This window comes from Phalaenopsis equestris, unplaced genomic scaffold, assembly GCF_001263595.1.
Source record: "Phalaenopsis equestris unplaced genomic scaffold, ASM126359v1 Scaffold000840, whole genome shotgun sequence".
Taxonomy (NCBI): domain Eukaryota; kingdom Viridiplantae; phylum Streptophyta; class Magnoliopsida; order Asparagales; family Orchidaceae; genus Phalaenopsis; species Phalaenopsis equestris.
This window is the reverse complement of record NW_018165280.1, coordinates 1,095,615-1,118,407: the sequence shown is the minus strand read 5'-3', so window position 1 is coordinate 1,118,407 and position 22,793 is coordinate 1,095,615. Positions and strand designations below refer to the sequence as shown.

The following is a 22,793-nucleotide window of genomic DNA, read 5'->3' as shown; positions in this document are numbered from 1 at the left end:
AGTAAAGTGGCAAATGCGTAAGAAATGAAGTCCAGGTGGTAAGGACATAAATATGTGAGAATTGAATGTATGTCTGTAAATCATCCAACCTGACACATGCAAACAAATGAGCTCGGCAGCGATTGATTGGTCATAACAAGAAACAAACATGCCAAGTCTCATGTGATAATAGCTTCAGTAAAAATAACTTATTGACCATAAGGATATCACAAGTATTAATAAAATTATTTCTATGCATCCCAAAATGCAACTTTATTTACAAATCTAACACCCAAATAATTAGAACAAGGCTTGATGATGATTTTAATTCTCATTAAAAAGATGGTCAGAGCCCTGTTATTTGCCCCATAGCCATCAAATAATCAGCTTAAATAATGAATATAGAAACATTTAAAGTAATGTACCAATATTGTAACTTGGCTATTTCGATGGGATCGGTTTAGTTTCAGAGTAGTAAAGTTGTTACATGGCATGCCAACTTACCTAGATGAATGTGCAGTATAACCTAAATGAATGTGCAGTACAATCTATTAGCATTGACCAACCATAAACCTGTCTAAAATAAGTATACTAATATAAGCTTCATCTTTCTTTTTTCACATTATGAACCATTTCATGCTTAAAGAACAAACATAGCCAAACAACTTTACCCGCAACAAATTCAGGATTATAACAAAGTATACATAAAATACAAGAAAACTTTGCTACCAAAGCAATATGGCCAAGAAAACCTTTTGTATTTACCCTACCAAATTAAACTTTGATGTCAAAACTTTGTCTTTTGTGCTAAGTCCATCAAATTAAAATTTGTTACCAAAACTATCTTTTGTATTAAGCCCACCAAATTAAACTTTGCTACCAAAGCAATATGACCAAGAAAACCAAAACCAATTTTCATGCTCATTTAAAACCAAATCTATAGGAATAAAAACATAAATCGTATCCTTCAGCACATCAAATGTGATTAGGAAATGAGACACATATATGCTAGTGAATGAGTTATTAGAAAAATTGAACCCATGAAGGTTCATTGGATATAAATAAATTGTTTTAAGAATCTTGCCAAAGCTATTGATTCATTATACTAGAAACTTATTATTTTAAAAAAAATGTTTTAAAGCTGCAATAAGAATTCTGGAATATAATTCATAGCTAATTTATTTTTCTGCAATATGAATTCTAGAATCATTATACTATAAACTTAATAAAAAAAACAAAAAATGCTTAATAAAATTAAAATTATTAAAGACATTTAAAAGACATTTGTAAATTTCTCAATATTGTGATCATAATATTTTCTCTATCAAAACTTAACAACCAATTTCATCCCAAAACTGCACAGTGCTTCAAAAGTAATATTAATCAATTTAACAATTAAACATCATATAAAAAAATATTGTAAAAAACTTCATTCACGACCGACTGATATCATTTGTTATTTGTTCTCATAAAGTCGTCGTCTCTGATGCACATTCACCCTCTCGAGTGCATGCATCTTCTGAACTAAACTTTTCATATATTGAACGTCCCACATGATATTTAAATGCTTCAGGTGGAATTTGCACTGAATCATCTTCTAAAATGACAAACTCTGTATCCGATCTCGAAGGGTGGCGTCGGATGAAATTGTGTAGCGTCATTATGCCAACAACAATTTGTACTTGATTTGGAAAAGGGTAAGACGTCATATCCCGTAATATGACTCACTTCTTCTTCCACACTCCGAACGTTCTTTAAATTACGTCGCGCAATGAAGAGTGTCTTTTGTTAAAAACATCTTTTTTGCCTCGTGCGGCACCACTAGATCTTTTAAAATCAGGAATGTGGTACTTTGTATCTGGATATGACTTTAGATATCCCATTTGTAACGGATATCCAGCATCAACCAAATAATATTTACCCAGAGGTGGGTACGAAAATCCATGTCTCAAGTTTCTGGTAGCGAACTTAAAAACACGAACTTAAAAACACGACTATCGTGACGACTATCGTGGGCGCTTCCTTCCCATCTAGCCATGACAAAAGTAAATCACATATTAAAATCACATACGACCATAACATTTTGTGTTGGGGCACCGAACCGGCCGATGTACGCAACTTTTTCTTTACTAGATAGTCGTATATCGACGTGCGTCTCGTCAACAGATCCAATACAATCTTGTAGTTACAACTAAAATTTTTTTTTAAACTGTAATGTAATAAAAGTAGAAAGATAAATGTAATGGTAAAAGACAGACCTTAAAAAATGATTTGTATCGAGGGTCATTTGCAATTTGTGAAGGAATTGAATGGAACGTTGGATCCTCGGGCTTCACTACCTTCTGGGCCAAACTCACAAGAGAGTTCAAACCGACTGAGAAATATCGGCTGATGGTTTCAGATGAATGTTGGAAACGCTCCATAGCCCCTCTTATTGATTCATTTTAAGATTAAGATGTATAGAGTTATTGCAAGCACTTCCCTTAGGGTTGTTCTTGCAGAGCCGTGTAACCCATGATGGATCCAAAGTTCATTTAGCAGATCATGAAATATTTCTTGTGTCAAACGGAACATATTAAAGAACCATGTTGGATGGCCCCATAATAACTCACCAACCCATCTATCTCCTATTTGAATTGAAGTCATACATGAGTTTCGGTCAACGTGTTTAAGATAGTAATAATACAATAAGGTAAGGGTAAATGCGACTGTGCGTATGTGGTTGATTTCTTCTTCATGATTTCTTCTTCATTTCTTCTTCATCCATACTACAAAATTATTAAAAGAAAAATGAATAAACTTTAGTAATAAGAACAAAAATATGTTATGAAAGATGAATAGAACACATGAACTTTGGGCAAAACAAAAAAATATATAATAAAATTGACCATCACAGAAACAACAACCACATAGAAAGGTGAACTGTCTAAAACATCCACGAAAGAAATAAAAAAAGTGTGCATCACATAAACATAACATAGAACAATAAAAATTAAAGTATGTAATAACTCAAATATTCAATCGTGCATAAAAGATCGCAAGTATTTAACTCGGTATTTCGGTTCCAACTTCATAAAAAGTTGTCTGATGGTTGGATCTCGTAACACCTTCACATATCGAATGTAGTCATCATCGTCTGCCTTAACATCTGAATATGTATTGAAGACCTGAAGACACTCATCAATTGAGCTGTCCTGCAATGAAGAAGACCGAATTTGGCATGTTTCAACAAGTGCATTAATAGTGCTTTTAATGAAAGCAACCTCTTTGTTCTTTTTTTCTACTCTGGGACGCTTAGGCACACTAGTGAATTGAACATATGTGTGAACATGACTAGGCGGTCTCCTGAATCACCTATCTGCACGTCTTTTGGGCTGAGCTGTCAGACCCTATATCATTTAGGGTGAACGCATGAGTTCCTGTAGCGACAACCCCAGTGAACATTCCATCTAGTTTTTCCTCCATTACTGGATCAATGCCAACGAATTTATTTTTTTTTGCTGACGGCACTGCCTGATATAAATAACAAATGTGCATTAATAAAATAGTGTCAACTCAATACGAAATTAGATTAAACATAAAATAAAAATAGTTATTTATGCACCTGTAATTTCTCAGCCCATCATTCTTCTGGTGCATCTATTATGCGCTTAACTGGATCCCAACTCATTCCCGTTGATCCCCTTTTCAGTTCTTTCCATAGTTTCCAATCATTCTTTAACTGGTCTCATTTGTTATTCATTTTCATGCGATCATAATCTCTTACACTCATTTCTTTGAATTTAACCAAGATATTTCACCACACTTCTTTGTTAAAAAATGTAGTGGGTCTATTTCCCACCTCAACCTCCTTCACACTCAATCATAAAATATGATAGTTACTTCTCTATCTCACATGGCTGATGTTCCAGCCTCTTTAGCTTTACTCATTTGGCATAAAACCTCCCCTATCACTCTTGCCTCTACCCCTTTCATTTGTTTTAGCCGGGATCATTTGTTTATTTGCTAGCATAAACTATAGAACTCGTTTCTTGAGTAAACTAAAAAAAAAAGTGAGAGAGGGGGTGTTATTCTAAGAATGCCACAAAAGCTTTTTCATTCACTCCTTTCATAGGAAGGTTTACTCTTTTTTTGTTTTGACGGCATTGTTTGATAAACCACGTCGCATTTATATTATTCCCACAAGTTCAATGCGACGAGAATATCAATTATAGGAATATGCTTCAACTATTAGAAGTTCGGATTTATAGTTTTTTTTTTTGTATATAGGAATCTGCTATAAACAAATACATATTTTTTGTTTTGAAATTTTTAGAGGGTAGATATAAAAATTGTTATTTTGTTTTGTGATTTTTTTGCCATGAAAAAAAATATTTTGTGCTTATCCGTTAATCTGACATAACTCAATGAGTAAAGCTAAAGAGGCTGGAACATCAGCCATGTGGGATATAGAAGTGACTATCATATTCTGTGATTTATGTGTGAGGGAGGTTAAGGTGGGAAATAAACCCACTACATTTTTTAACAAAGAAAGGTGGTGAAATATCTTGGTTAAATTCAAAGAAATGACTAGAAGAGATAATAATCACATGAAAATGAAGAACAAATGAGATCAGTTAAAGAATGATTGAAAACTATGAAAAGAACTAAAAAGGGGATCAACGGGAATATGTTGGGATCCAGTTAAGCGCACAATAGATGCACCAGAGGAATGGTGGTCTGAGAAATTACAGGTGCATAAATAACTATTTTTATTTTATGTTTAATCTAATTTTGCATTGAGTTGACACTATTTTATTAATGCACATTTGTTATCTATATCAGGCAGTGTCGTCAACAAAAAATTTAAATTCGTTAGCATTGATCCAGTAATGAAGGAAAAACTAGATGAAAAGTTCACTGAGGTTGTCGGTACAGAAACTCATGCGTTCAACCCAAATGATATAGGGTTTGGCAACTCAGCCCAAGAAATGAATACCGTGCAGATAGGTGATTCAGGAGACCGTCCTAGCCATGTTCACACAGATGTTCAATCCACTAGTGTGCATAAGCGTCCAAGAGTAGAAAAGAAAAACAAAGTGGTTGCTTTCATTAAAAGCACTATTGATGCACTTGTTGAAACATGCAAAACTCGGTCTTCTTCATCGCAGGACAACTCAATTGATGAGTGTCTTCAGGTCCTCAATACATATTCTGATGTTAAGGCAAATGATAATGACTACATTCAATACGTGAAGGTGTTACGAGATTCAACAATCAGACAGTTTTTTATGAAGTTGAAACCGAAATACCGAGTGAAATACTTGCGATCTTTTATGCACGACTGAATATTTGAGTTATTATGTACTTTAATTTCTATTGTTCTATGTTATGTTTATGTGATGCACACTTTTTTTTATCTCCTTCGTGGATGTTTTAGACAGTTCACCTTTCTATGTGGTTGTTGTTTTTGTGATAGTCAATTTTATTATATATTTTTTTGTTTTGCCCAAAGTTCATGTGTTCTATTCATCTTTCATAGCATACTTTTATTCTTATTACTAATATTAATTCATTTACGTTTAATAATTTTGTAGTATGGATGAAGAAGAAATCAACCACATACACACAGTTGCATTTACCCTTACCTTATTGTATTATTACTATCTTAAACACGTTGACCGAAACTCATGTATGACTTCAACTCAAATAGAAGACAGATGGGTTGGTGAGTTATTACGGGGTCATCCAACACGGTTCTTTAATATGCTCCGTTTGACACAAGAAATATTTCATGATCTGCTAAATGAACTCCGGATCCATCATGGGTTACACGGCTTTGCAAAAACAACCCCAAGGGAAGTGCTTGCAATAACCCTGTACATCTTATCTCAAAATGAATCAATAAGAGGAGTGATGAAGCGTTTTCAACATTTATCTAAAACCATCCGTCGATATTTCTCAGTCGGTTTAAACTCTCTTGTGAGTTTGGCCCAGAAATTAGTGAAGCCCGAGGATCCAACATTCAATTCAATTCTTTCACAAATTGCAAATGACTCTCGATATAAATCATTTTTTAAAGTCTGTATTTTATCATTACATTTATCTTTCTACTTTTATTATATTACAATTTAAAAACTTTTAGTTGTAACTCCAGGATTGTATTGAAACTATTGACGGAACACACGTCGATGCACGACTTTTTAGTGAAGAAAAAGTTGTCATCGGCTGGTGCGGCGCCCCAACACAAAATGTTATAGCCGTATGTGATTTTAATATGTGTTTTACTTTTGTTATGGCTGGATGGGAAGGAAGCGCCCATGATAGTGTGTTTTCAAGTTCGCTACCAGAAACTTGAGACATGAAATTCTGTACCCACCTCTGGATAAATACTATTCGGTTGATACCGGATATCTATTACAAAGGGGATATCTAAAGCTCTATCCAGATATGAAGTAACACATTCCTGATTTTGAAAGATCTAGTGGTGTCGCACGAGACAAAAAAAAAGATTTTTAACAAAAGAAACTATTTATTGCGCGACGTAATTGAAAGTGTTCGGAGTGTGGAAGAAGAAGTGAGTCATATTACGGGATGTGTCGTCTTACCCTTTTCCAAAGCAAGTACAAATAGTTGTTGGCACAATGGCGCTACACAATTTCATCCGACGTCACCCTTCCAGATTGGATACGAAGTTTGTCATTTTAGAAGATGATTCAGTGCAAATCTCACCTGAAGCATTTGAATATCATGCGGGACGTTCAATACATGAAAATTTTGGTTCAGAAGATGCATGCACTCGAGAGGGCGAAGGTGCATCAGAGATGATGACTTTACGAGAATAAATAGCAGATGATATCAGCCGATCGTGAATAAAGTTTTTTACAACATCTCTTTATATGATGTTTAATTGTTAAATTGATTAATATCACTTTTGAAGCACTGTGCAGTTTTGAGATAAAATTTATTGTTAAGTTTTGATAGAAAAAATGTTATGATCACAATATTGAGAAATTTACAAATATTTTTTTTAAATGTCTTTAATAATTTATATTTTATTAAGTATTTATTATTTTTTTATTAAGTTTATAGTATAATGATTCCAAAATTCATATTACAAAAAAATAAATTAACTATGAATTATATTTCAGAATTCATATTGCAGCTTTAAAACAATTTCTTTAAAATAATAAGTTTACAGTATAATGATTCAATAGCTTTGGCAAGATTCTTAAAACAATTTATTTATATCCAATGAATCTTCATGGGTTCAATCTTTCTAATAACTCATTCACTAGCATATATGTGTCTCATTTCCTAATCACATTTGATGTGCTAAAGGATACGATTTATGTTTTTATTCCTACAGATTTGGTTTTAAATGAGCATGAAAATTGGTTTTGGTTTTCTTGGTCATATTGCTTTAGTAGCAAAGTTTAATTTGGTGGGTTTAATACAAAAGGCAAAGTTTTGGTAGCAAATTTTAATTTGATTGACTTAGCAGTTTTGACAATAAAGTTTAATTTGGTAGGGTAAATAAAAAAGATTTTCTTGGCCATATTATTTTGGTAGCAAAATTTTCTTGTATTTTATGTATACTTTGGAATAATCTTGAATTTGCTGCGGGTAAAGTTGTTTGGTCATGGTTGTTCTTTAAGCATGAAATAGTTTATAAAGTAAAAAAAGAAAGGAAACTTATATTAGTATGCTTATTTTAGACAGGTTTATGGTTGGTCAATGCTAATAGATTGTACTGCACATTCATTTAGGTTATACTGCACATTCATCTAGGTAAGTTGGCATGCCATGTAACAACTTTACTACTCTGAAACTAAACCGATCCCATCGAAATAGCCAAGTTACTATTTTGATATATTACTCTAAATGTTTCTATATTCATTATTTAAGCTGACTATTTGATCGCTATAGGGCAAATAACATGGCTCTGACCATCTCTTTAATGAGAATTAAAATCATCATCAAGCATTGTTCTAATTATTTGGGTGTTAGATTTGTAGATAAAGTTGCATTTGGGGATGTATGAAAATAATTTTATTAATACTTGTGATATTTATATATTAAACAAGTTATTTTTACTGAAGTTATTATCACATGAGACTTGGCATGTTTGTTTCTTGTTATGACCAATCAATCGTTGCCGAGCTCATTTGTTTGCATGTGTCAGGTTGGATGATTTACAGGCATACATCCAATTCTCACATATTTATGTCTTTACCACCTGTATTTCATTTCTTACGCATTTGCCACTTTACTCATATATGCATTGCGTTTTTGGGCTAGATGTCTACTGATGGAAGAGTTCAAATGCTCTTTTGAAGGCCAGTTATTTGTTGATTTTCTGGGTTGCTCAAATGCTGTATTTTTTTAAGGATTCAAATGCGTTGTTCGAACTGAATACCTACTGTTTTTTTGGTTGAAGAGTTCGAAATTATTAAGATGTTTACATACATAGCACTCAAAACATTTTAATAGTGGGTTTATTTAGAGGAGAAAAAAGTTAGAATTATGTTATTGAGAAAAAAACTTCAATTTATGGCTGGCTATGTTATTGAGAAAAAAACTTCAATTTATGGCTGGTGAAAGATGCAAATGCAGCAATTTTAGTTTTAATTTCAATGTTCATTCTTTGAGGTTCTATTTAATTCTGTTTAGCAATTGAAGCATTCAATTTATGGATGGTAAAGAATGTCAATTCATACAAACTGCAAAAGTATATTTTGGCCTAAATGTTTGGGGCAATGTTTGTTAATTGTTCAAACATAAAATTTACATTTCAGGGCATTCTCTAATTTCTTTTCAATATAGCTGTTCGGGATAAGGTTTGTTTACAGCATTACTTTCCAAGAAATCAAACATTGTCCTTTTGCTTTTAATGTTTATTACTTTTATTCATATAATAGTGGAGCACATTGGATGGCCAAAGAACTCTGTTCCAACCAATTTTTCACAATTTAGTATGTTGAGTTTTTTTTTTTTGTTATTCCCTCTAGTTTTTTACTGATCAACGCTTTTTATAATAATTGCAGGACAATGAGCTCGAGATATTCAGGAAAGTCATGGCAAATGATGTGCCGATGTGGGCTACCATCATTGCTATTCACATCAAGACAGACACATAGTTACGGGCGACAATTCTACAGGAGCCCGCGTTGGGGACAAGGATCGGACGACTGCAAATTTTTCAGGTGGGCCGACAGTGGAACTATTTCTACGATATCAATAGTACCACAACGGGACAACGCCGCATGTGGTTCGAGTTCTTCCGTTTCTACGATATCGCCGTCGGACAGGTTTGCTTAGGTTTGCTCAGGGTTCTGAAATGTTAGATGTAGTTGGCATGGGCCGTGATATGCCGCTACATTATAAAGTTAACATTATCATATTTTTACTTATCATTTTAACATATTATTTTTTCTTTTTTATGGGTTATAATACTTTGTAGTAGTATGTGCTGGTGCATTTGACTTTTGTATGTGTAACATATTCGTTTGATGTGATCGGATATATTTTAGTTATATAAATATAAATCAACTTTTTGGTATTTTCTTGTTTGAACAGTGATCTTTAATTTTGTTGAGAAAAGAACAAATTCTGCTACACAGATTATTCATTTAATTAAAAAAAAATTTCAAATAAGCTGTTTACAAAACGCACTAACCTAACAACTAAACTGCTTATTCAGAACAGGGGCAGAATTGTCAATTTTCCAGAATCAGTTGTTTTTCATAAGCGTCAACCAAACAGACAGACAGTTTATCTGAATCAGCTATTCATCAGCAGATTATCAGGATAAGCTGCTTATCAGCAGAAGCTGGATAAGCTGCAGCTGCCCCAAACAGACCCTATTTCGCAAAACGCGGACCGCGGGGGTAGGCCTGCTGTTCGCGTCTTTTGTATTTTCAAAATAGTTGTTTTACATAAGCTGGTGATAAGTGTTAACCAAACGGTGTGGCGGCGTTTTCAAAACGCCGCCCACACTTTAAAGCTGCCCCAAATGGGGCCTTAATTTGACGTCTGATTTGTGAACTTCAATCAATACTACTGGACTTATTTTTTTAACTACACATTTTATTGATAATGCTTGACAACCACTTTGAATTTATGTTACCGTCTCATGATGAGCTCACATTATTTGATGTTATGCAATCTTTTTGACAAATTGGAGAATCAAAAGCAAACTTTTATATAACACATTAGATAATGTTTTAGCAAACCAGGTCTCTGTTGTACACACTTTAGACAATGTTTTAGCTCTTGAGAAATCATTTGATGTAAGAGGAGTACTTCTATGTAGTGGGGAGTTCTTTCATATGTGATGTTGTACACATATTATTAAATTAATTGTTTATGAATAGTAAAGGAGATAAATGATTCTGTTTCAAGGATTCGTGAAAGTATTAAATATGTTAAAGGTTCTCAAGCTAGAAAGTAAAAAAATTTAGATTGTGCAAAGCAAAAAATAGTCATGTTGATAAAAGAGGCTTGAAGCAGGATATTCCTACAAGGTGAAACTCAACTTTCAACATGCTTAATAGTGTCATATGTTATAGACGTGCTTTTTTGTTTCAAAGATTTGAGTGACTCTAATTATAAAATTTGACTGTTAATACTGAGTGGGAGAAAATAATTCACATATATATATTCTTAGATTTTTTTTTATGAGATTACAAGTGTATTCTCTAAAACAAAATATACAATATTAAATATTTATTTTTCATGTATTTCTACCACATACGTTGCATTAAAGCATGAAAGTGAAAATGGTCCAGTTTTTGCCGGGAAAATGGCAACAAAAATGCTTGTGAAGTTTAAGAAATACTGGTCAGATTTCTCCACAATATTAGCAATTGCCATTATACTCTATCCAATATATAAGTTCAATTTCATTGAATGGTGTTGCAAAAATCTTCATGCTGACTGCTACATTAGAGAGACAAAAAAATAAGGGAGAAATGATTCTCATTATTTAGACATTCTTTAAAATCTAACTCAATTGGTTCTTCTTCACATATATCAAGGCAAACCAAACTCTTTTAGAGTTATAATTCAAGGATTCGTACTTCAACAATCATTACATCCTAATTTTTACATATGATTTTCTCCTAACACAACTAAATCTTATTATTTTTGTGTCTAACTTATTATTATTGTTTTAATCTACGTAACATTTATTTTCATATAGGATTTTGATTCTATTAGTGATGAAGAAAGCATGCCTACAATGTCACGGCTTTCAATTTATTTAGATGAGCCTAAACTTAGAACAAGGACGGAGTTGAATATTTTGCATTATTAGAGGGGTAATCAATATAGGTTTCCTAATGTGGTAGCAATGACATGTGATATTTTTATGTATTCAAATTTCAATGGTTGCCTATTGACCTCATTTTTGGGTGAGGTCTTTACTTTTCTCTTTAGAGCCTAGGGTCTAGTTTTAGGTTTTATTTGTTTGACTCTCTTAGAGGACTAGTACCGGACCCACACCATTAGAAAATTCGAGCCACCTCGTCACTCCTTCGAGTCTCACATGGGCAAATGCCGCATTTTGCGCACTCATCGCACCACGCACGATTTTGACTTAAATTGACTCGCCCGTCGGCGAACTCATCCGGACAACCCCGAATGATGAAACGAACTACACGGATGAGTTCGGGACGTCGATTTTAGCTAGAAAGGATACCCATATCGTTATGGTTTCATACGCGAGCGATGAGCACGAATTTCAGCGCACATTTTTTTATTTAGCAGTGTGCGGGTTCGGGCTCAACCCAAGTTTGACTCGGGTTCGATTAAGGTTCGATTCAGACTGGACTTAGGATGAACACGGGCTAGGCACCAGCTCACCTAAATTTGAAATTCAAATTTCAAAATTCAAATAAATGATTTAAATTTGTCTTAATTAAAGATATTCAGGTGTTATTTTTGTTCGAATTAAACCCGCTGCATGAATGGAAGGTATTGATTTCCCCGCCCAATCTCCTATAACAGACACATTGCAATATTTTGATGTAGCATTCGGCTCCCCCGCTTGCCCGGGTCCTTGGCACAAAAGCTTTCCCTCGCCTCTTCCTCCAGCTCGAAGCCATTGCTCTACTTGCTTGAAGCACTTCATCGCAGCTCCAGCGCTCAACTCCTCTCGACAGGAATCTCAACTCCTTCCTCCCCCTCCTGGCTCACGCAACGAAGCCCACCTGTTCGCTCGCCTCTCCCGCTCGCGACCAAAACCCTCTGCACCGCTCGCTCTCGCTCGCCCTCGCTCGAGCCAGCCTCCCTCTTCATCACGCAGGAGAAGCTTCGCTCGAGAGGCCCTCGCTCGCCTCCCTCATTCGGCCTCGCTCCTCTCCGAACTGAATCCGTCAGCCTGCTTCCCTCTCACGATCGCCAGCTTCACCTCTCTTGATCCCCCTGCACCGTAACACTCGACCTCGCTCTTGTCCTCTGTACCGAATACTCCTCATTCACCTCTCCTGATCAAGAGTCTCTTCGCCTGCACTTACTCGCCTCCCCTCTACACTGAAATCCACTTGTCTGCCTTGCCTCCTCACTCCACCGAAAGCCTCGCCTCCCCTCTCTCAATCGAAGCACTAGCCGCTCGCTTCTCCTCACTTCTTCGCGAACAGACTAGCTCGGCTCACCGTCTCTCTCGAGCGAACACCTCCCTCTCGCTGGAGTCCTCTCTTTCTCCTTACTAGGATCGCTCGGCAGACCATCTCTCTCGCTCTCTCTCGCTCGCATTGGAGGTAGCAGAGGTAGAAGAGCAAGGAACATGACTTTTTTTTTTTGAGCTGCTGAAATTGCTAGAACGCTTGGAGCACAGAACAGCAACAATTGCAGTAATTGGGTAAAATACCTCTTTTCTATGAAAAGGTAAGGCGATGCGTATGCCAAAATTAAAGCTTGAATGTTAGATATGTAAAAGCATATAAGTTTTTGCGTGCTATGCATGCAAATCTATCATTATTCGGTTCTGTTTAAACTTTTGAATATAAATTTTATCAACCAATGTTGAGATCGACATGACTTAATGACTTATTTAACACCTCTCTAACACTGTTTTATGCTTTAAATCTTTCTTTGGTGGACATTTACATGTCTAGCCCTTTTTTTCAATTTACTTAAACAAGTTTGGAAATTTCCGTACTACATATTGTTTGGGGAAGGTTTAAATATATCATTTGGGGACTATTTTAATCACTGTTTTGGTGGAATTAAACACATCATTTGGGGGTTGTTTTAATCATTGTTTTGGAAGCATTAAACGGGGGTTGTTCTAATCACTGTTTGGAAGCATTAAACACATCATTTGGGAGTTGTTTTAATCACTGTTTTAGAGGAATTAAACTCATAATTTGGGGACTTTTAATCACTATTTTGGTGAAATTAAACCCATCATTTGGTGACTGTTTTAATCACTGTTTTGGAAGAATTAAACACATCATTTGAGGGTTGTTTTAATTACTATTTTGTGACATTTTAGTTAGCCAATTTGAGGCAATCTATAGGGTTGTTCTTGCTCAAATTCCTCACTGTTTTGGAGTCACTTTAGGTGCCGGTTTGGGCTGATTATGAGCACTATTTTGGAACTACATAGGTGTTGTCCACCATTGTTTGGGTTCGTAGAAAATCATCTAGATGTTGTCCACCACTGTTTGGGTTCATAGGAAGTCATCTAGGTGTTGTTCACGGCTGTTTGGGTTCGTAGGAAGCCACATAGGTGTTGTCCATCGTTGTTTGAGTTCATAGGAAGTCATCTAGGTGTTGCTCATCATTGTTTGGGTTCGTAAGAAGCCATCTAGGTGTTGATCACCGCTGTTTGGGTTCGTGGGAAGCCATCTAGGTGTTGATCACCACTGTTTGGGTTCGTAGGAAGCCATCTAAATGCTGACCACCGTTGTTTGGGTTCGTAGGAAATCATCTAGGTGTTGTCCACCGCTGTTTGGGTTCGTAGAAAGCCACCTAGAAGTTGTCCACCATTGTTTGGGTTCGTAAGAAGTCATTTAGGTGCTGCCCACCGCTGTTTGGGTTCGTAGGAAGCCGCATAGGTGTTGCCCATTGTTTTTTGGGGTCATAGAAAGTCATACAATTGTTATTCGAGGTTCCTAGCTGCTGTTCGGAGTCGTGGGATCATCGTACACACTTGGTAGTTGTTATTCAGAGCCGTAGGAGATCGTAGGATCACTGTATTAGCTCGTTAGTTGCATTTCAGAGTTATAGGAAACTGCAGGATCACCTGTTTGGAGTTTTTAATTGTTGTTATGACTTATTCTGTTACTTACTATTCTCTTCTTTTCTCTGCAATTTATTAAAATTTTCTGCAAATTATATTATGTTTTGTAAGCTAAACAGACAACAGAGATAGCAGCAGCAGATACGTCACACACACAGGTACATTTTATTTGTTATTGTTTTATCATTACAATTTACTCTTGCTCTAGCACAACATGCAGGTACTGAATACAATTTCATTTTAAAACAAAACGATTTTCAAAAAATTAAACAATATTTTCAAAACAAAAACAACATAAAAAACATCACGTCCTTTTGAATTTACGGGAATTCCTCGGAGGAGGTAACCCACGATTGCTAACGAGATCCCCTCGAATTAAATGAATTTCACAATTCGGTTAAGCTAAGTAAATTCAAAAGAAAATAATGATACCGGAACGAGGGAACCGTGGGATCTTAACCAATGTCGTTCTAATCAAATTTAACATCCCTCATAATATTTAAATGATTATAATCTTAGGAAACATTTGATTTGACATCATGACTTGACACAGTAGAAAACTTAAACCCGCTTCGACAAGGAGTTTGGAGCAGCTTCGTGGGCAGTGAAACAAGGAGTTTGGAGCAGACTACAAGTGGAGGTGGTCGTCATTCTACAACAGCACAACAGTTCTATACCAGCTAAACTTTCCTAATCTAAACAACACATAGGATTTCGAGGTAGCTCGCCCAGTGCTATGTAAATCTTCACCCTCTTTTAGGCTCTTGCACAGTCATACTGAGCAGTATAAATCTTAACTCGTCTTAGGTTCTAAGGTTGTCATCCAGAACGACGTGAAACCTCTTATCTCTGCAAGCTATTTGCATAACCAGTTATTATGCAAGTGTAAATCTCAAATAATAAAATTGACAAGATTAAACACCTAAATAACATCGTCTCCAAAACTCAGTCACACAGTAGGATAGTTTGGGAAGTCACTGAGAATTCTCCTCAGGATCTGTGATGTCCCCTACCCTTTACTTCCTTTAGACTCCTGAAAGAACTATTCCTACTTGAGCCACTCCCACTTGTTTTTTCCACGTCCTGCCGTGAAAACTTAAATCAAGAATTCTTGAAAACTAGTACATTTGATCATTATCGAGAGTTTTCTCAAGTAACTCCCGTCATTTGGAATGTAATTAACTATAGAGGTTTGTCTCTATAGAGAACTTGGAATCCAGGTAAAATAAACTCTGTTTAATCTTCGTATTAAATAAGAAAATTTGTCGATTATACATAAATGATTGGCAGACTAAACAGATGTCACAAATCTCTTAGTTTGCAGGATTGAGACTATCGTCGGGATTTACACTTATCTCTATGAATGTGTAGTATTCAAGGTACGATACATGATTATGCAAACTCTTAGATTAATGAGATTCATTCGGTCTCATTTTCTAAAAATTTAAAACACTACTTTCATAATCTAAACTATATACCTTATATTTAAATTAAATTTTCAAAAATCATATTTTCACAAATCAATCGAAAAGTTGACCGACTGTTTAATTAAAACAAAGCATTGTGATGGTCTCAGTGGAGTCGCCAAAAATTGTTGGTCAACTTTTTGATTTGAAAATTTAATTTAAATATAAAGTATATCGTTTAGATTATGAAAGTAGTGTTTTAATTTTTTAGAAAATGAGACCGAATAGATCTCATTAATCCAATAATTTTCATAATCGTGTCTGATACTCTGAATACTACACAATCCAAAAGATAAGTGTAGACCCCGACGGTAAACCCAATCCTGCAAACTTAGAGATTTGTGACATTCATTTGGTCTGCGAAACTTCTATATGTGACCGACAAATTCTCCTATTTAATACAAAAATTAAATAGAGTTTATTTTACATATGCTTTAAGTTCCCTATAGAGGCAATCCCCTATATTTAATTACATTCCAAATGATGGGAGTCACATGAGAAAACTCTCGATAATGATCAGTAGTTCTAGTCTTCAATAATTTGAGGTTTAGGTTTTCACGTTATGACCTGGAAAAAAACAAGTGAAAGTAGCTTAAGTAGGAACAGTTCTTTCAGGAGTCCAAAGAAAGTAAAGGGTAGGGGACGTCATAGATCCTGAGGATAATCCTCAGTGAATTCCCAAACTATCTTACTGTGCGGTTATGTTTTAGAGAAAATGTTATATGAATGTTTTAATCCTGAAGTAGAAACAGTTCTTTCAGGAGTCCAAAAGAAGTAAAGGGTAGGGGACTTCACAGATCCTGAGGAGAATCCTCAGTGACTTCTCAAACTATCCTACTGTGCGGCTATGTTTTAGAGAAAATGTCATTTGAATGTTTTAATCCTGTCAATTTTATTCGTTTGGGACTTATAATTGCATAATAACTGGTTATGCAAATAGCTCGCAGAGATAAGAGATTTTACGTTCTTCTGGACGACAACCTCGGAATCTAAGGCGATTTAGGACTTATACTGCTCAGTATGACTGTGCAGGAGCCTAAAAGAGAGTGAGGATTTACGTCGCGTTGGGCGAGCTACCTCGAAGTTCTATGGGGTTGTTATTTAGATTAAAGTGAGAGTTTAGCTAGTGTAGATTTGTTTTGCTGTTGTAGAATGACGACCACCTCCACTTATAGTCTGCTTCAAGCTCCTTATTGCGCTGCCCACGAAGTTGCTCCAAACTCCTAGTCGAAGAGGGTTTTAAGTTTTCTAATGTGTCAAGTCATGATGTCAAATCAAATGTTACCTAAGGTTATGATCATTTAAGTGTTATAGAGTTTGTTAAAGTTGATAAAAGCGACACCGGTTAGGATCTCGCAGTTCTCTCATTCTGGTATCACTACTTTCTTTTGAATTTACTTAGCTTAAACGAATTATGAAATTCATTTAAACCGAGATCTCGTTAGCAACCGTGGGTTAACTCCTCCAAGAGACTCCTGTAAATTCGAAAAAACATGTTATGTTTTTTTTTTTTTTAAAATATTGTTTAATTTTGAAAAATCATTTTGTTTTGAAAGTGAAATTGTATTTGGTACTTGCATAATGTGTTAGAGCCAAAATAAATTACAATGAAGAAACAACAATAAATAAAATGTACTTGCATACGTGGCGTATCTGCTGCTGTTATCCATGTTGCATGTTTAACTCACAAAACACAATATAATTTGCAGAGAATTTAAATAAATTGCAGAGAAAAGAAGGAAACAGTAAGCCGTAAAACAAGTCTTAACAATAGTTAGGAACTCCAAACAGGCAATCCTCAGGTTTCATACAACTCCTGACTGTAACTAGCGAGCTAATACAGTGATCCTACGACCTCCTATGGCTCTGAGCAACAACTAGCAAGTGTACGAACGATGATTCCTACGACTCACGACTCCGGACAGCAGTTAGGAACTTCGAACAGCACCTGTATGGCTTTCTATGAACCCAAACAGCAATGGGCATCACCTATGCGGCTTCCTACGAACCCAAATAGTGGTGGGCAGCACCTAGATGGCTTCCTACGAACCTAAACAGTAGTGGACAGCCCCTAGATGGCTTCCTACGGACCCAAATAGTGGTGGGCAGCACCTAGATGGCTTCCTACGAACCCAAACGGTGGTGGGCAGCACCTCAATGGCTTCCTACGAACCCAAACAGTGGTGGGCGGCACCTAAATGACTTCCTACGAACCCAAATAGCGGCGGGCAGCACTTAGATGGAACCCAAATGCTAGTGGACAGCGCCTAGATGACTTCCTACGAACCCAAACAGTGGTGGACAACACCTAGATAGCTTCCTGCGAACCCAAACACTAGTGGACAACACCTAGATGGCTTCCTACGAACCGTGTGGCTTCCTGCGAACCCAAACACTAGTGGACAACACCTAGATGGCGTCCCACGAACCTAAGATGGCTTCCTACGAACCTAAATGCTAGTGGACAGCGTCTATGTGGCTTCCTACAAATCCAAACGCTGGTGGACAGCACCTACTTGGCTTCCTACGAACCTAAATAGTGGTGGACAGCTCCTAGGTGGCTTCCTACGAACCTAAATAGTGGTGGACAGCTCCTAGGTGGCTTCCTACGAACCCAAACAGTGGTGGACAACCCCTAGATGGTTTTCTACGGACCCAAACAGTGGTGGACAACACCTAAATGGCTTCCTACGAACCCAAATAGCGGTGGGCAGCACCTAGATGGCTTCCTACGAACCCAAACAGTGACTTTGGAGTCCTGGACAGTAGCCTACAGCGTCCCTATACTGACTTTGGAGCCTTGGACAACAACTAACAGCGCTCCTATACTCCAAACAGTGGTTTTGAAGCCTTGTACAACAGCCTACAGCGCTGCTACGATATCGGGCAGCGGCTAGGAGCATTGGGTAGTGGTCCTACAGCTTTCTATGACTCCGACAGCAGCTAGAAAGCTTCCATGGCCCCAAAACAATCCTAAAACAGCCCAACACAATGTGCATTTAAAGGCTCCAACATCAGCGTTTAAGGGTCCCAAGATCAGCTCACAAAAGCACCACAAAACTGTACATAAATTGCCCCAAATCGACCAACAAAAGTACCCCAAAACAGTGCAAAAAATGGAGCCCAAATGGTATCAAAATGGTTCCAAAGTGGTAAAAACAACGCCCGAATGATGGGTTTAATGCCTTTAAAACAGTGAGTAAAACAACCCCTAAATAATCAGAAGTGACATTAAACTTCCTACCCAAAATTGCAATAACTTTTATACATCTCATGCATAGGTTAGGGTGTCATAAATGTAAATATATATAAGAGTTGGGCGGCGAGTATGCAAATGTGAATGCTTCTGCCATTATTACCCCATATGAGATAAAAATTCTATCAAAGCAATCAATCATTCACCACGATATTATTTTCCCTGGCTTGCTTCTTCATAAGAGTTGAGAGAGTATGCATAGCTTTTGTTGTATTGTTGTTGCAGAAAAAGCCACAGACCAAACAAATAGAAACTATTATTTCAAGATACATCCCTCCAATAACCCTTTTGCAATTTTCCTAACTTTCAATCTGGAGGTAAATCACATGATAATTCCAAATGACCAAACCATCAGGTGGTTTGCTCATTTTCTAATTTCGTGAGGGTATAAAAAGCAATGTAACTGAGAATGATGAAGGACAGGTTATGTATATAAAGAAAAAAAAAACCAACTTCTTTAACCCATTGAAGACATGGTAATTTATCCCACTGAAGACATGACAAATTATCAGGAATTGTTCATTTATGCTCTTGGTGCATAGAAGCTCAACTTGTTGAACTATGAATATGCATAAATAGACAAACTCAACACAACAGGTTATGCAAGAAATAATATCGAGTGAAATAAATGCAAAGGAAAGACATAAAAAAGAACATAAAAAAAGGAAAAAAAAAATGGAGTACCTTTTGATGCGGCTACCTTTGATGAGCTCGAATGTCTTCTTCAGGGTCTTGCTTGGCTTGCAGGAGGAGTGAGGGAGTCGAATGGTTTGGTCGCGGTGCAGAGAGGAGAGCAGATGGGAAGGCGAGTGGCTTCGGTGTCGAGAGGAAGGGGATGCGGCGGTTTTCTGGCGCAGAGGGAGGAGTTGAGAGCTCCTTTGGTCGAGTGAGGAAGGAGGGAGTCGAGCTTGAGAGGGGAAGAGGGAGTTCGGTCGAGCAAGGGAGGCAAGCAGAAGCTTCGGCTAGAGCTGCGATCGAGTCACAGCGGAGGAGCGGGGCTCTTCGGCGCACAAGGAGAGGAGCACTTCGGTTCGCTGGAAGGAAGAGTCCAGTCGAGCGAGGGAGGCAAGCAGGAGCTTTAGCTAAAGCTGCGATCGAGTCGCAGAGGAGGAAGACGAGCGGGACAGAGGGACTTTGGTCGAGTGAGAGCAGGAAGCCAAGGCTCTCGTGCTCGAGAAAGAAATAGGTCAGCGGGAGAGGAGCCGTTACTCTAATCAATTGGCGGGTAAATAAATGGTTTCCAAATGCAGGGGATGTTCAATTGGAAAGCATTAACACCTGAATATTTTTAATTAAGACAAAATTTAAAAATTTGTTTGAATTTTGAAATTTAATTTTGAAATTTGAATTTCAAATTCAGATGAGATGGTGCCTAGCCCGTGTTTAGCCAGATTCCAGTCTGAATCGAACCCGAATCAGACCTAAGTTGAACCTGGGTTGAGCCTGGGCCCGCGCACCGCTATATAAAAAAATGTGCATTGAAATTCGTGTTAATCGCTCGCGCGCGAAACCATAACGATATGAGTGTCCTTTCTCGCTAAAATTGACGTCCTGAACACATCCGTATGGTCTGTTTCGTCATCCGGGGTCGTCCGGACGAATTCGCTGACGGGCAAATCAATTTAAGTCAAAATCGTGAGGGGTGCGATGCGTGAGCAAAATGCGGCGTTATCGAGCGTTCGGGTCGCAAAGGGGTTCCCTTCCTTAGGGCTGCTCCTATTAATATAGGAACTCGACTCGTGTCTCATGTGTCGATTTTCATCAACTTAACGAAATGTCGAGGATTCAGGACCGCCCATACAAGACTCGAAGGAGTGACGGAATGGCTCGAATTTTCTAAAGGGTGTGAGTTTCATACTAGTCCTCTAGGAGGGTCAAACAAAGGAAACCTAAAGCTAGACCCTATGCTCTAAGGAGAGAGGTGAAGATCTCATCCAAAAATGAGGTCAACATTGCCTCAAAAAGTGCCTATAGTAATAGTGGAGAATTCTAGATCAATATAAAAATTCATTAAAACATGATATTATTGAGACATTAGATTAGAACAAGGTACTAAACATTTATTTAAGTTTAATTTTTCTATTAAGTGGATTAATGTTTATATGAAGCATTAAAAAATATTATATTCTTTTTTTTTTTTTTTTTGCTTTTTTAGATACATCCTGAATTTGAGACAATGACATAAAATGAAAATGTGTGCAAGGGAAAATGGGGATAACTCAAGCAACATTTAAAATTAATGCTTTGTTAACTTTGAGATTTTTTTAATTTATGGTAACTTTCTTAAGACTGGTTTAACATTAATCCTATATGTATTAATACTTATCATTTTGACTTTGAGTTTTGTTTATTTCATTAGTTTGGCATGACATTACCTGAATGGAGCTAATGAAATGATGGATATGATGATAAGTTTTAGTAATTAAAATCATTTTCTTTCTTTTGGTATGCAAAACACTGCTATTGTCAGGTCCCAAATTTCAGATGCGAAAAATAGAGGGTTGTGTTAGGTAATGAAAGCTAGCGTAAATTTTTTGTCGAAAAAATCATGGCATGAATCATTTAAATAATCATGTAAATGATAGAGCGTCACCTGAAAGTGATGCACTATATAACCTGAATACAGTGAAAAGTGTGCAAGTGTCACTATGTCGGTGTCAAAGTGTAGTGTTAAATAAGCAAGGATTTTTACATTATGGACAGATGCGAATAAAGAAGTTAGTCCATTAAATTAATATTAGGATAAGATTTTGAAATATAGGTACACTCACTAATATAGTAGATATTATGATTCATAGACAGATAGATATCTTATGCATTAAAAAAATTAATTGAGTTAGAGAAAAGACTAAAGAGAGTGATAACTAAGATTTTAAACTTCGATACTCTTATAGGAGTCGAATCAGAAATGATACATATGTAATTATAGATAAGAGCTTGAATGATAATATTGTAAAAATTAATTGAATTAGAGATAAAATTATAACCCTAAAGATTGTTGTAGATACTAAGATTATTAATGTTATAAATATTTATGCTCCTTAAATATGTTTAGATATATATTCGAAAGAAAATTTTTCAAATGACGTTAGCCTCGCTCATTCCCTTATTGTCACTCAACCCCTCACGTAGCATTTGTTTGCAATTACAAAGTCATTCCAACATCATGTGAAAACACTCTGGCATAAATCAATAAAACACTATTTATAGTGTTTTCCCATGCAAAAAAAAGTCCAATTTGAACCTAACGCTAGTGAACATAAATTTTAACTAATAGATCGATCAATACCCCATCAACTAAATGAACTTTGTATGACTTGCGTGGTGCATATGACCTATGTAAATGATTTACAAATGAATTTTTTTGCGTAACATCTAAAATAATAAATGGTGTTCCAAAAAACAAAATCAATGGTTGAATTTAATTTATTTAGAAAACTAAGTTTTTATAGATAAAAATATAAGGAGCTTTTAACAAGGTAATCAATGATGAATGAAAGGCTCCATGTACTTCAAATGATAACAAATAATAGCATGTTTGCATAAAAAAAAAAGTAATTAGCTTTTAGTTATACTTGCTTTGGCATACATATACATAAAGTAGGAGAAGGGGGGTGATGAAACTATGTAGTTAGCATGTCAAAATTACGTCAGTTTTCTTATAGAAAATTTTCTTACTGTACTATTAAAAAACAAATATCATTGCCAAAAAATAATGTTAATCAATAATATTAAACCGTCACTCTGATATCATATATCAGTCCTAAATCACTGGCTAAACTTGGTTGGACTAGTCAAGCCATGATGCATTGCATGCATGCATCAATCCATTCGCTGGAACCAACCCACCCACAAATGTGCATTG

The 22,793-nt window shown here is 36.3% G+C and overlaps 1 protein-coding gene across 2 annotated transcripts in view; it reads right to left on the bottom strand.

Annotated features, from left to right (window-relative positions):
* Window positions 1-22,793, bottom strand: part of LOC110031595 (tRNA (guanine-N(7)-)-methyltransferase non-catalytic subunit wdr4) — a 41,776-nt gene that overhangs the window by 14,435 nt on the left and 4,548 nt on the right. The gene's annotated exons all lie outside the window — the stretch shown is intronic.